The sequence below is a fragment of the Rattus norvegicus genome, chromosome 15 (genome assembly GCF_036323735.1).
Source record: "Rattus norvegicus strain BN/NHsdMcwi chromosome 15, GRCr8, whole genome shotgun sequence".
NCBI lineage: Eukaryota > Metazoa > Chordata > Mammalia > Rodentia > Muridae > Rattus > Rattus norvegicus.
Window position 1 is genome coordinate 12,002,186 of NC_086033.1, and position 12,366 is coordinate 12,014,551.

General features: G+C 45.2%; 1 long non-coding RNA gene and 1 pseudogene across 6 annotated transcripts; both read right to left on the reverse strand.

The window, feature by feature from the left end:
• Window positions 1-1,509: 1,509 nt before the first annotated feature.
• Eno1-ps5 (enolase 1, pseudogene 5) lies at window positions 1,510-5,739 on the reverse strand (annotated as a pseudogene).
• A 1,365-nt stretch (window positions 5,740-7,104) lies between these two features.
• On the reverse strand, window positions 7,105-11,944 carry LOC120096918 (uncharacterized). Of its 6 annotated transcripts, none has more exons than XR_005493849.2 (4): window positions 11,818-11,924; window positions 11,021-11,149; window positions 9,179-9,306; window positions 7,105-7,410 (listed from the first exon to the last, which is right to left on the reverse strand). It is a non-coding gene; the product is annotated as an uncharacterized LOC120096918 (long non-coding RNA). The 6 variants fall into 6 exon arrangements; XR_010057869.1 differs by having other exon boundaries at window positions 9,179-9,312; XR_005493847.2 differs by having other exon boundaries at window positions 11,021-11,944.
• Window positions 11,945-12,366: the final 422 nt, after the last annotated feature.

The window sequence follows — 12,366 nt, forward strand, 5'->3', positions numbered from 1 at the left end:
TGCACTTATGAGCTTACAGCTCACTTACTAAACTATATTAGCTCTTCTAGTCTATGTCTCAGCTATGCCTCATTTATATGCTTACCTTAAACTCTTAGTCTAGTAAGCTAAATACCCCATATTGCCTGCTAAAATAATGAATTTCTTAGCATCTACTCAGATGGGATGGACCATTGGGAAGTGGGGTGAAAATTGAATATAGACATCAAGTATGACATTGGAAACCCACAAGAAGCCAGATCTTCAGATGCTAACTGTTATAAATATACTCAAAGGCACTATGAATATATCCTCCAAAGAGCTGGAGGTTTTGTCTAGGTTCCTTCTACAGGCCATAGGTTTCTGAGCTAACTCTTCATTTGGGGAGGGCAAATAGAATTGTTTCAGTTTGTGGGCTGAAGACTAATAAAGTAAGGAAAAGAAGTGGGTGAGGTCACCACAATGTTTTCAGAAGAGAGGGATGTTTTGAATTAAATTGAGCTCATTCCAAGAAGAGACTGCCCGATCTCAGAAAAACTTCAGTTCTAAAGACTGTGTGTGTATTCTTAGCTCCTATGTGTGTAAATATCCTGTACTGTGGAATAGCAATATTGTTGCACTCTGCTCTACACACACACACACACACACACACACACACACACACACACACACACACACACATATCTTGATGTCACATGAAGCTGAACGGGTACACAGAGCCAAGCCATAGCGCCCAGGGCAAGAGCAGTATTGCACTGCTGGGGCACCAACACAAGCACTGAGGCAGCCATATTGGATAAGACTAAAGCCCAAACAGAAACCCCAGTCACCCCCCAGCCTAATGCACAAAGCAGCCAGGGACTTCGTGAGCATTGGTCTCACGAAGCTTCTGCAAAGACTACAATTAGAAGATGGCGTGAAAGGGTGGCAGATGCATAAACTGAGGATTGTTTTAGATAGTAAAGACGGACTTAGAAGCAACCCAGCAGCGTCTACTGACAGAGCCGTGTATCACACAGGCCTCACTGTGAATGGCAGTAAAGTCTGTGTGATGTGCCCCCATTTTAGCGATGGCTTTCCGTCACAACTGGTAGAAGGCAGAGCTAGGATTATGAGGACAAAGATCTGAAACCCTCAGCATGCTGTGCACAGATCATAGTTGGAGGCAAGTCTCTGCGAAATACAATGAAGAGGGCCAGCAAACTTCTGCGGTGAAGAACCAACAGAAAATGACAGCAATAGAGGCAGATGCCTCCCATTCGGGGCCACCTCCCTCTGTGTTGGGACTCACTGGCCATTACTCTTATGTTTGGAAATGAATGACTACTTTGTCACTCAGGGATGTATATATTTTAAGGCTCTCTATCAGATGTTATTGGTGTCACTATAATATAACGATATTATTAATATATTATTAGGGGATCCAAGAGCCTACCCTCAAGAGCCATCAGAACCCTGAGGTCAGTGACCAATATGCAGATTGCTTTCTGTCCCTGATGACTGAAGTTGTCTCAAACAAACAGAAGTCACTTTTTTTTCTGTCTTCTGAGGTTTTTATTTTTGAGTGTAAACCACTTGGGGAATCTTGATGGTGGGCACCCTAAAAATTGCAGTGGAGTTCTGAGGGCTCCAGACACTAGCTGCAAAGCGAGGTGACAGAAACAATGATTCAGACAAATCACATGATTACAAAACCAGGGTCTCCAACAGGGATCCAGGTGGTCAAGCATGGACATCTAAGGGAAGCAGTGACATCAGAGGGGCAAGCACTGGGCTGGCCTTGAGCCACCTGGTACAGAGGATCCGGTAGTTCCAGGGATCTCCATTCCATGCCTTATTGGCCAGGGGGTTCCTGAAGGACCTGCGAGCAAACTTGGCTTTTCTGCCCAGCTCCTCCTCAATGCTAAGGATCTGATTGTATTTGGCCAGGCACTCAGATAGGCAGAGGGCAACAGTCTTGATCTGCCCAGTGCAGAGCCCCCACCAACAGGTCTGCAATGAAAGTGTCCTCAGTCTCTCCAGATCGATGGGCCACCATGACACCCCAGCCATTGGACTGGGCCATCTTACACCTGCAGAGACTCAGTCATGCATCCAATCTGGTTCACTTTGGGTAGGAGGCAATCGCAGGACTTCTCATCTGCAGCCTTGGCAATTTGCTTAGGGTTGGTCACTATGAGGTCATTGCCCACCACCTGAATGCCAACACTAGCTGTGAACTTCTGCCAAGCATCCAAGTAGTCCTGATTAATGGGGTCTTCAATGGACACCACTGGGTAGTCCTGGATGAAAGACTTTTATACGTCAGCCAGCAGGTTGGGTATGATTTACCAGCAGGAGTCATCTGGAGACTTGAAGTCCATCCAGGTCATACTTACCAGCCCTGTAGAACTCGGAGACAGCCACATCCATGCCGATGAAAACCTGGCTACTGTAGCTGGCCTTTGCAATTGTATTCTTGAGCCTCTCTAGGGCTTCTTTGTTCTCCAGGATATTAGGTGCAAATCTGCCCTCAGCACCTACATCTTTCCCGTACTTCTCCTTGCTGATGTTCTTCAGGTTGTGGTAAACCTCTGCTCCAATGCACATGGCTTCCCGGAAAGAGGATGCCCCCACAGGCAGGATCATGAACTCTTGCATGGCCAGCTTGTTGCCAACATGAGAACCGCCGTTGGTCACATTGAAAGCTGGTACCGGCAGGATGACGTCAGGGTTGCCGGCCAAGTCAGCAATGTGACGGTAAAGGGGCACCCCCTTCTCCATGGCACCAGCCTTGCAGACAGCCAGGGACACTCCCAGGATGGCGTTTGCACTGAATTTAGATTTATTCTCCATGCCGTCCATCTCGATCATCAGTTGGTCAATCTTCCCCTGCTCCACAACATTCCGTTTCCTGCTAACCAGAGCAGGTGCGATAGTGGTATTGCTGTGCTCACCAGCCTTTGAGGCACCCTTCCCCATGAAGAGGGTCTTATCATTGTCTCGGAGTTCTAGGGCCTCATAGATGCCAGTGAACGCACCGCTGGGCACCGCAGATTGGAAGAGACTGTTTGTGGTGTAGAGATCCACTTCAACAGTGGGATTCCCACGGGAGTCAAAGATCTCTCCAGCATAGATCCTGAGAATAGATATTGTAAACTACTGGCAGTCGGATGCTGCAAAGGAAGGAAAGGGAGTTCTGTAGACACTGAAGAGTTAAGGACAGATGTAAGCACGACTTTGTACTCAAGTAGCACTCAGATGTCACTTTTCTTAAGGAATCGGGAAAGGCAACCTGAAATTTTTGAACACTGACAGAGTCACTTCAGTTTTGTATAACCCATGCATCTGGCATACCACATCATCAGAGACAGAAGTTTCCAGAGGCAGCTGGAACTGATGAGATACAGAGAAATACACAGCGTGTTTATAGGAAGGCTCGACATTATGGCCTGGGCAGGGACACCTAAGCTTATACACATGCGTGACCAGATTTTCTTGGGCACAGACTGCTCATTAGCTATGTAAGGCTGAAATCCCCCTCCATGACCAGGGTCTCCCTCTTCTGTTCCTAGCCTGGTTCTGGTGGTCTGCAGATCTCAGTCTGTGACCTATAGGTCATTGGCTGTTGGCAGCAGAACATACGTGTCTGTTTTTGAGCTGGGAGGGTTGTTCTAAGTCCAAGTTTACCAGAGGGGATCTTCAGAAAGGGCAGAAGGAAAGCCAAGGTATGCAAATAGAGGCAGACAGGGCGAAGATTAGTGCTGCTATTTGAATGCATAAACCTCTTCATGTTTAATAAGTACTCACAGATCTGGGAAAGAAGAATTTAAATAAAACAGCTCTAAGCAGAATTCCCTATGAGCAGCTGGTATCCTGGAGGCAGCACTGGGCTCTGGCTTTGCTCTCCCCCTGGGTGCCTGCCCTCCCCAGGTCCAGGATGCTAGTTTGTACTCTTATGGCCGGTTTCTTTCACCACCCAGTCAATAGTATTGTCTTGAGTTTTTAGATACCCTTCTGTACCCCGATCTAAGTTTTGTGGGTAGGACTGGCCTATTCCTGTTCCTATATTTCATTAGACCCACTCAGTGTTGCACTGCTGGGTGGGCCCCTCCGTTCTGATGCGTTGGCAGTGAACATGTGCTCCAGGGTGGTCTGAGGAAACTCCACAGTGGGAAACCGCTTCCTTTAGAATTCTGAGACACGCTCTGTCCAGTTTGGTTGGCTGAGCCAATGGGAGTAGCCTTAGAGTGGTGAATGCTTTGCCACCGCGAGGAGGAGCCATCATACAGCAGAGCGGAGTCCAACTGGAGAGAAACTGAGTCCTGATGGCAGGGTTAAGTTCCTATCGCACTCGAGGTGAAGGAGCTTGAAGCTCGCCTCTCTAAACTTCCTACGTGCTGTTCATTTATGTGCTGGACAGTCTTTCACATCACTTTGATTTAGGGCAACGTTTGACTAGTGGAGTCCTGGTGGGTGTGTTCTCCTCTTCTCGGGATATTGTACTAAGTTTTAGCACTCTGTCTGGGATGCCTCTGTCAGAATTTGTTGATACTGAAGATGTTCCTGGATGGTCTTTTCTGTTCCTTCAGACGAGAGGTTCCCAACTAAGGACTGTCTCTTTGTGCCAGGAGGCATCTGAAAAGGCGAGGTGACTTTTTGGTCGTCATAACTGGGAATCTGTGAGCATCAGTCAGGGCTGCTGTGACCACCCTCCACTATGCAGAGCAGCTGGCCGTGACAGAGCCACACAGAAAGCCTCAGTGGTGACACTCCCGAGCAGCCGCCCAGGGTCTTAAAATCATCTGGCTTCCTTGGCACGAACGGTTTCTAGCATTCATTAATTTACCACGAGGACTCTGTGCTGAACATTGCAAGCGTGCCTAGAGAGCAGCAGACACAAATTCTTGTTGCCAGGGAACGCAGAGGTGCGTCTCACTCCAAAGATCTGGATCTCTACTCTGTACCTCACGTAATGACCCCGGACCTCAAATGCACCCAGAACCTCTGCTCACTTGGGAGCCGCGGGGCATCCTGAAGATGGTCCATCGACATGGACCAAGACTCCGAGTAGAGGTGTTCAGCACAGTGACATTCCTTTTGTCTTGGCAGGGATTTCAGACTGAACCTTTTCTTCTTTGTCTCCCTGGAGACAAAGCCAACTCTGGAGACGCAGCCAACTGTAATTGTGTCTTTTTGGCTCCGTGAAGTGATGAATGGCAGGTGCTGGTATAAGTGGAGGGGCATTGTTTGCCAGGACAGGGATTTGAATATCGGGTCTGGAGTATTTGTGATGTACACTTTCTGAAGATGGCCTGCTAATGTCTGTTTGGGTCCCTCTCAAAGGCTTCCCTTTGCCACTGTGCTAGGAGTGGACTGGGAGGTGGAGAACAGCTGTTCTCATGGTTTCTGCATTAGTGAGTCAGACACAGAGTAGGCTGCTCTAGAATAGGGTGTGGCTGCTATTCGGAAAACCTACATATATGATGTTGGCCTGCAAAAGCTCGCTCTGACAACATTCTCACGGGGCCACCAGGGGCTACAGAAAGAGAGAAGCTGGGACCTCACAATGGAACACAGAGAAATGTGGTCCTTTCTGGTTCTATGATAATCCTGAAGTTTACCATGACAAAGGCACTATCCTATCCAGCTTTGCAGATTGATTTTTAAATAATAATGCGAAGCAAAGGCCCCCTGGGGTCAGGTAGACTGCTACAAAGGTGCATCTGTGCAAGTTGAAGGCAAGGAGGCTGCAGTCTAATAAAGGCATGAGTGTGTTGTGGTAAATATTAATTGTGGTAAATATTAATGATCCACTTTAGATCATTTAGTTCCCTAATAAAGGACAAAAATCTTTTAGATTTATAATTAGTCTTAAAGCACTAGACCTGGGCAGACATCAACCCTCTATGCTATTTTGTCTGCTTCCCTGTCAATAACCCTGAGATATCACTTGCCATGCTCTGCCTGGGCCACTCCTAGTCCAACAGGCTGGCCGCCAAGACGATGTGCCCATGATCCACCTACTTCATGGTGTTTTCTTCTTTCTTCTTCTTATCTTTCCCCATGGTATCTGCCTCTGACCCCAAGCCCAGGAACCAAAGCCCTGCCTACCTCTCTTCTACCCAGCTATGAGCTGGATGCATCTTTATTCAACCCAAAGTTTTAAATTAAGGAGCAAGGCTTGTACAACGAAAGCTGGCATACATGAGGACTGCAGCAACTAGACCTGGGGAAACAGAACTTAGCTTTATAATACCTAGCAACCGAACCAAAGCTCAACAGGAGAGTTGACTCCTGAGAAGCAGGTTCATAGCTGAAGGGCTGCATCCCTGGATTTCTTGACTTAGCATTGTGAGAAGCCCTGTAGACTAGGCAAGCAGAGACAGTTTAGGCTACTGTGGTTTCTGTAAATATGAGGGTGGTGAGGAAAAGTTCTCAGGCCTCCTAGCCAGGTCAGCAGAACTGGGACTTGCCTCATTGCTTGAGTCTCTTATGAGCTCCAAGTATTCCCAGTAGAAATGCTTCCTGTTCTCTCTGTGCTACTCTTCAGAGCCTAGTTTTCTTCATGCACACACACATGAAGATGGTTAAGTTGTGGAAGGTGTAATAAGGACTGAATTGTATTTCACAATTACTGTTCTGTTCTAAGCACTTAGTTCTTAGGGCCATCTTTAGTCTAATTTAGTCTCCATGAATATTATGCAATTATTATTTTCACCTTATTGGTGCAAATGCAGTATTTTTATGATAATTCAGCACCACATTTCTTCTGAGGCACTGCTAATTTACTGGGCGTTCAACTTATATTGTTGAGGAAGCTGCAAAACCAACTGGTAAAGTAGTTTTCAGGAGGAAAGAAGAGCTACATCATTCCTTCACTTTTTATTTATTTACTTTAAAAAATTGGTGTAATTTATCTTTTTATACTTACTTACTTTACATCCTGCTCACTGCTCCCTCCCAGTTGCCCATTCCCACAATACTTCCCCCATTCCCCTCCCCTTCTCTGACTGGGTGCTCCCACTCCCCAAGTATCCTCTCACCTTGGCACTTCAAGACTCTTTGATGCTAGGTACTTCCTTACTCACTAAGGCCACACAAGGCACCCCAGCTAGTAGAACATATCCCATGACAGGCAACAGATTTTTGGATAGCCCCCATTTTAGTTGTTTAGGACCCACATGAAGACCAAGCTCAACATCTGCTACATATGTGTGGGGAAGCTTAAGTTCAACCCTTGTACATTCTTTGGTTGATGGTTCAGTCTCTGAGAGCCTCAAGAGTCCAGGTTAGTTGACTCTGTTGATTTTCCTGTGGAGTTTCTATCCCCTTCAGGGCCACAAGGCTTCCATTATCGTCCCCAAGCTCCGTCCACTGTTTGGTTGTGGTCTCTGTATCTGTCTGAGTCAGCTGCTGGGTAAAGCCTCTCAGAAGACAGCATGCTTCTATCTGCAAGCATAACAGAGCATCATTAATAGTGTCAGGGATTGGTGCTTGCCTGTGGGATGGCTCTCAAGTTATCGGTTGGTCATTCCCTTAGTCTCTGCTCTAACCCCTGTCCCTGTCTTTCTTGTAGACAGGATAAATTTGGGGTTGAAAGTACGGAATGTGGGTTAGTGTCTTTATCTCTCCACTGGCGTTCCTGCCTGGCTACAGAAGGTGACCTCTTCAGGTTCCATATCCCCAGTGCTGTGAGTCACAGCTAAAGTCACCCTCATTGATTCTTGGTCACCTCTCTTATCTCAGGTCTCTGTCATGTCCTGGAGATGTCCTCCACCTTCTCCTCTCCATCACTGGCAGATTTCTGTTCAATTTCATGGCCATCTAGCCATTTCTTCTGTTCTTCCCCACACCTGATCCTGAACCCTTCTTTCCCTTCCCATCCTTTCTGTTCCAGTTCCTTCCCTCTATCTGTCTCTTATGACGATTTTATTTCCCCTTCTAAGTAAGATGAAAGCATCCTCAGTTGTGTTTTCCTTCTTGTTTAGCCTCTTTGGGTCTGTGGAGTGTAGCATGGGTATGCTGTATTTTATGCCTAATATCCATGTAAAGTAGCTACCTACCATGCATGTCCTTTGAGGACTGGGTTACCTCACTTACAATGATATTCTCAAGTTCCATCCATTTGCCTTTACAGGCAATTTTGCAATTCTGATGTCTTTGTTTTTAATAGCTGAAGTATTCCATTGTCTAGATGTACCACATTTTCTTTATCCATTCTTCAGTTGAGGGACATCTAGGTTGGCTATATTCTGGCTATTACAAATAAAACTGCTATGAACAGAGTTGGACAAGTGTCTTTGTGGGATATTGGAGCATCTTTGATTGGGAATATATGCCCAGGAGTGGTGTAGTTGTGTCTTAAGGGAGAACTCTTTGTTTTTTCTGAGAAAATGCAAAAATGATTTCCAAAGTGGTTGTACAAGTTTGCATTCCCGCCAGCAATGAAGAAATGCTCCCTTTGCTCCACATCTTGCCAGAATTTACTATCTCTTGAGTTTTTGATCTTAGTCATCCTGATGGGTATAAAATGGAACCTCAGGACTGTTTTGATTTGGATTTTCCTGATGACTAGGAACTTTGAACATTTTAAAAAAGTGTTTCTTGGCCATTCGAGATTCCTCTGTTGAGGATTCTCTGTTTAGTTCTGTACCCCATTGTTTAATTGTGTTATTTGGGTTGTTGGTGTCTAATTTATTTATTTATTTGTTATGTATGTGTATACCTGTTTATCTGTATGTGTTCTACATGCATGCAGTGCCAGAAAAGGCCAAAGGAGGGAACTAGATATCCTGGAGTTGGAGTTACAGGAAGCTATATGTTACTAGATGTGGGTGCTGGGAACTGAAACTGGGTCTTTAGTGGGAATAGTGAGTGCTTTTGGCTCCTGAGCCAGGTCTCTGGCTCCAGGTTCAATTATTGTGTTGTAAAGTAGCCTATGGAGGACACCTGTCACTCACTAAGTAGCATGCTGAAGCAGTATTCTATAGGAAGTTAAAGAGACAGCAATGGCTTTGGTTCTTTTCCTGTTGCTGGGATCAAACACTGCCACAAGGTGACTTAGGAGGGAAGTGGCTTAATTTAACTCACAGTACAAGATCCACTCCATCACAGAAGGGGTCCCAGCAGCAGAAGCATGAAGCAGCATCATATCACACCCACAGTCAGAAATAGAGAACAGTAAAATGTACACTCGGTTTACACTTCCCAGGGTTACCTGCCCAGGAAATGGTCACGGTCAGTTCAGACGGTCTTTATCTCAGTTAATGCAGGATCTAAGATTCATCTCCCAGGTAATTCTAGATTCAGTCCAGATGGCAATAACGCTGACCAGTGCAGGAACAGCTGGTCCTCAAAATAGATAGATAAAGCCTTGAATCAAAGGGAAGTTTAGGGACAAATACCCAGAAGGGTCCTATCTTTCTCCCTGGACCTTCCAGAGTGAGCTTAGCAAGGGAGAAACACAGAAGATGGCAGAAACGTTCCTCGACAGTAGTTCTTCAGATACTCCTGGCTCAGAGTACACTGTTCGACAGGAAGCCCAGCTCTACCACATACCAGCTAGGTGTGCTGGAAGGCTTGTCTGCTAATGAACCTACGAGAGCACCATCAGCGAGATCTTTGAGACAGGAATGCCCTCATCAGATATCGCCTGGGTACTGAGCAGAACTCCAGACACTCTTACTGCCTTCTTCACAGTCCTTCAAAGCCACAAGGACATTCTAACTTCATGTAAATATCTGACTTTTCAAAATTTATTTCTTGTTGAAGATTCATTCATATTGGTACCTACGGCCATGTTTCATTCATTTCCTGTCACCGTATAGAATATCACTTCCTGTCCCAATAGAAATTTACCATTACCTGTGTGGCTGCTTCCAACAAGCTAGTGGATTGTGCTGCTTAATTGTGCTCGATATTTACTGAATTTTGTGGGATTTTTTTCTATAAATTTTGGCTAATTTTGTGCTAAAACCTCTCAGGATGAGTTGATAACAATCTTTGAATCCATTGACTTAGTATCTTAGGTATGCTGATTATAAACTGAAATTAAGGAGGCACAGATGGGATGAAAACTGACTTAACCAATAAGGAGCGTCTGTAGTGCCCAGGTTCTTTGCACATCACTTCCATAATATATCTGTGAGCACTGCGAAGGGGAGCTTCCTTAACATTCTACAGGACAGAAAATGTATTGATGTTAAGTTCTTGTTTAAATCTCCCCGTGATAAAAAACATCTGCACTCTAGGCAGAGGTTCAAGATTCACAGGGTTCACAAAGCCACATGGTGACCCCTGGGCAGGATGTTCTTATGTGACTTAGGGTGTCAAGAGTCAAGACACTGAGATTGGATACCAAATGTTAAAGAATACGCAGCACAATATTTTTCCTGGGTCAATGAAGAAGCCGGCATATAAATGGTTGGATACATTTCAGGCCCAGGGTAAGCTGCTCACTGTATAAATGAGTTTGAGTGTTGCTTTAGGCTTTGTGGAAGCCTTAACAAATGTTGCCCAAGGTTGGAGGTCAAGCATTATTCTGGAAAAGGCTGATAACGATTCAGGTAAATACTGCAATAGGCACCAGTGTACATAGGCCATCCACAGGGGCATTTTTTAATGCAGAGAGCTATAGTGAATTAAAGTTAACTTCAACTGCTTCAGTTAGAAAGAACCATAGTTTCTAGAACATTCTTTTTGCTGGACGTAGAGAGAAGAGGTTCTTTGTGGAGAACAGGCAGCTAAGAAATTCAGGAAGATCAGTAATTTTGGATGCAGAAATTATGGCATTAGGAGAGGGTATTTCTTGTTTCCGGTCACACAAATTTCCACCCATTTTCCACATCATGGGAGAGGCCTACATAGTTTTGCTTCATGTGCGATTTGAATTTCTTCTTGGGTATATGTGTACCTGTCTATACCTTCTTTTTCTTTTTGTCACATCTGGTCAAATGAAAGGCTAGAGAGTACTGATGCTCCTGAATTTGTGGGATCAGATCACTTTCAACTGGAACTATGGACTGGGGAGTCAGAGTGGATGAGATTTCTCTCATCTTACCTGATAATGAAAGGTTCATCTTGGAGGGTCACTCCCGAGGTTAGTTGGTCATGCTGTTTGGGCCAATGGCAAGGCAGCCCAGCTCAGTGAATTCATGATGGTTTCAAACCATGCATCTAGGACCACAAACTACAAGGCAAGAAGAGGAAGAGGTGGGGCCCCCTTATGCATTTTTAAAGCACTTCTCCAATCACTTAAAGATCTCCTAACTGAGCCCACCTTTTAAATGTTCTGTCATTCCCAATAATGGCACCCTGGGACTAAGCTATTTATTACATGGAGATGGATGGGTATGCAACTATTCCTAGGAAGACAGGGACAACCGTCTTTTCAAGCCAGATACGGTTTGACAGCAAACCCAAAACACAATTCCAGGAGCATATTTGTCTAAAAAAAATACCCCCCCCCAAAAAAACCCAAAAAAACCACCCACATAGTGACACACTGAAACTGCAGTCCTGGAGCTCAGTGGACAAAGTGTAGGCAGCTGTGGTATTTCAGCCTCCACGGAAGTGTCCCCTCTATCCTAACATCCCAACAACTCTTTACTGCTTTTGTGATTTTAAGGAGGGAACTAGTAAATCTTGTAACTTTCTGAGCTTCCTGAGACTTTGGGAAAATGTCCTTAGTTTCCTGGGTCTCTAACACACACACACACACACACACACACACACACACACACACACACACACACACACGGGTGAAAGGACAACGTCTGGGAGTTGGTTCTCTCCGTCCACCCTGGGATCTAGGTATGGAATGCTGGGCTTCAGGCTCGCACAGAAAGCACATATTACTAGGTCTTCCTGAATGTCCTCTCTAAGTGACCCTCTTTCCTCCCTCCAGAAGAAAATGTCTTTAGTCCAAACAACACAATACTGGGACATTCAAGATCCAAGCTACGTCATCTCCACAGTAACTAACACAGAGCTGAGCTCACGTATAGAATTCTGCATTTGTTCTCATTCTGGAACCCAGTTTTCCATGTTTTCTTTAAGGGTCCTATTATGTTTTAAATTCTGCTTTATTTGATTTCCACTACATAAAGATTAAAATTTCCATTTCTTTTTCCCATTACAAACTGCACGTAGGACTTGGAGAACATATTTGGGTGTTATAGAATTATGTTCGTGATCTTCAGTGTTTCCTTGGATATTCGTCTTGCTGGCGAAGTGTTTATGTTATACAGTCCAGTGCACTGCATTTTAATGTGAGTGGTTTGGCCAGCTTCATACCCATATCTTGATAACAGTACTACCTCTCCAACCCAGCATTACTTTACTCAGCTCTTCTGGACAGTGGGTAGGTTATGAATCCTGTGGTCATTGTCATTTTTGGTGACACTG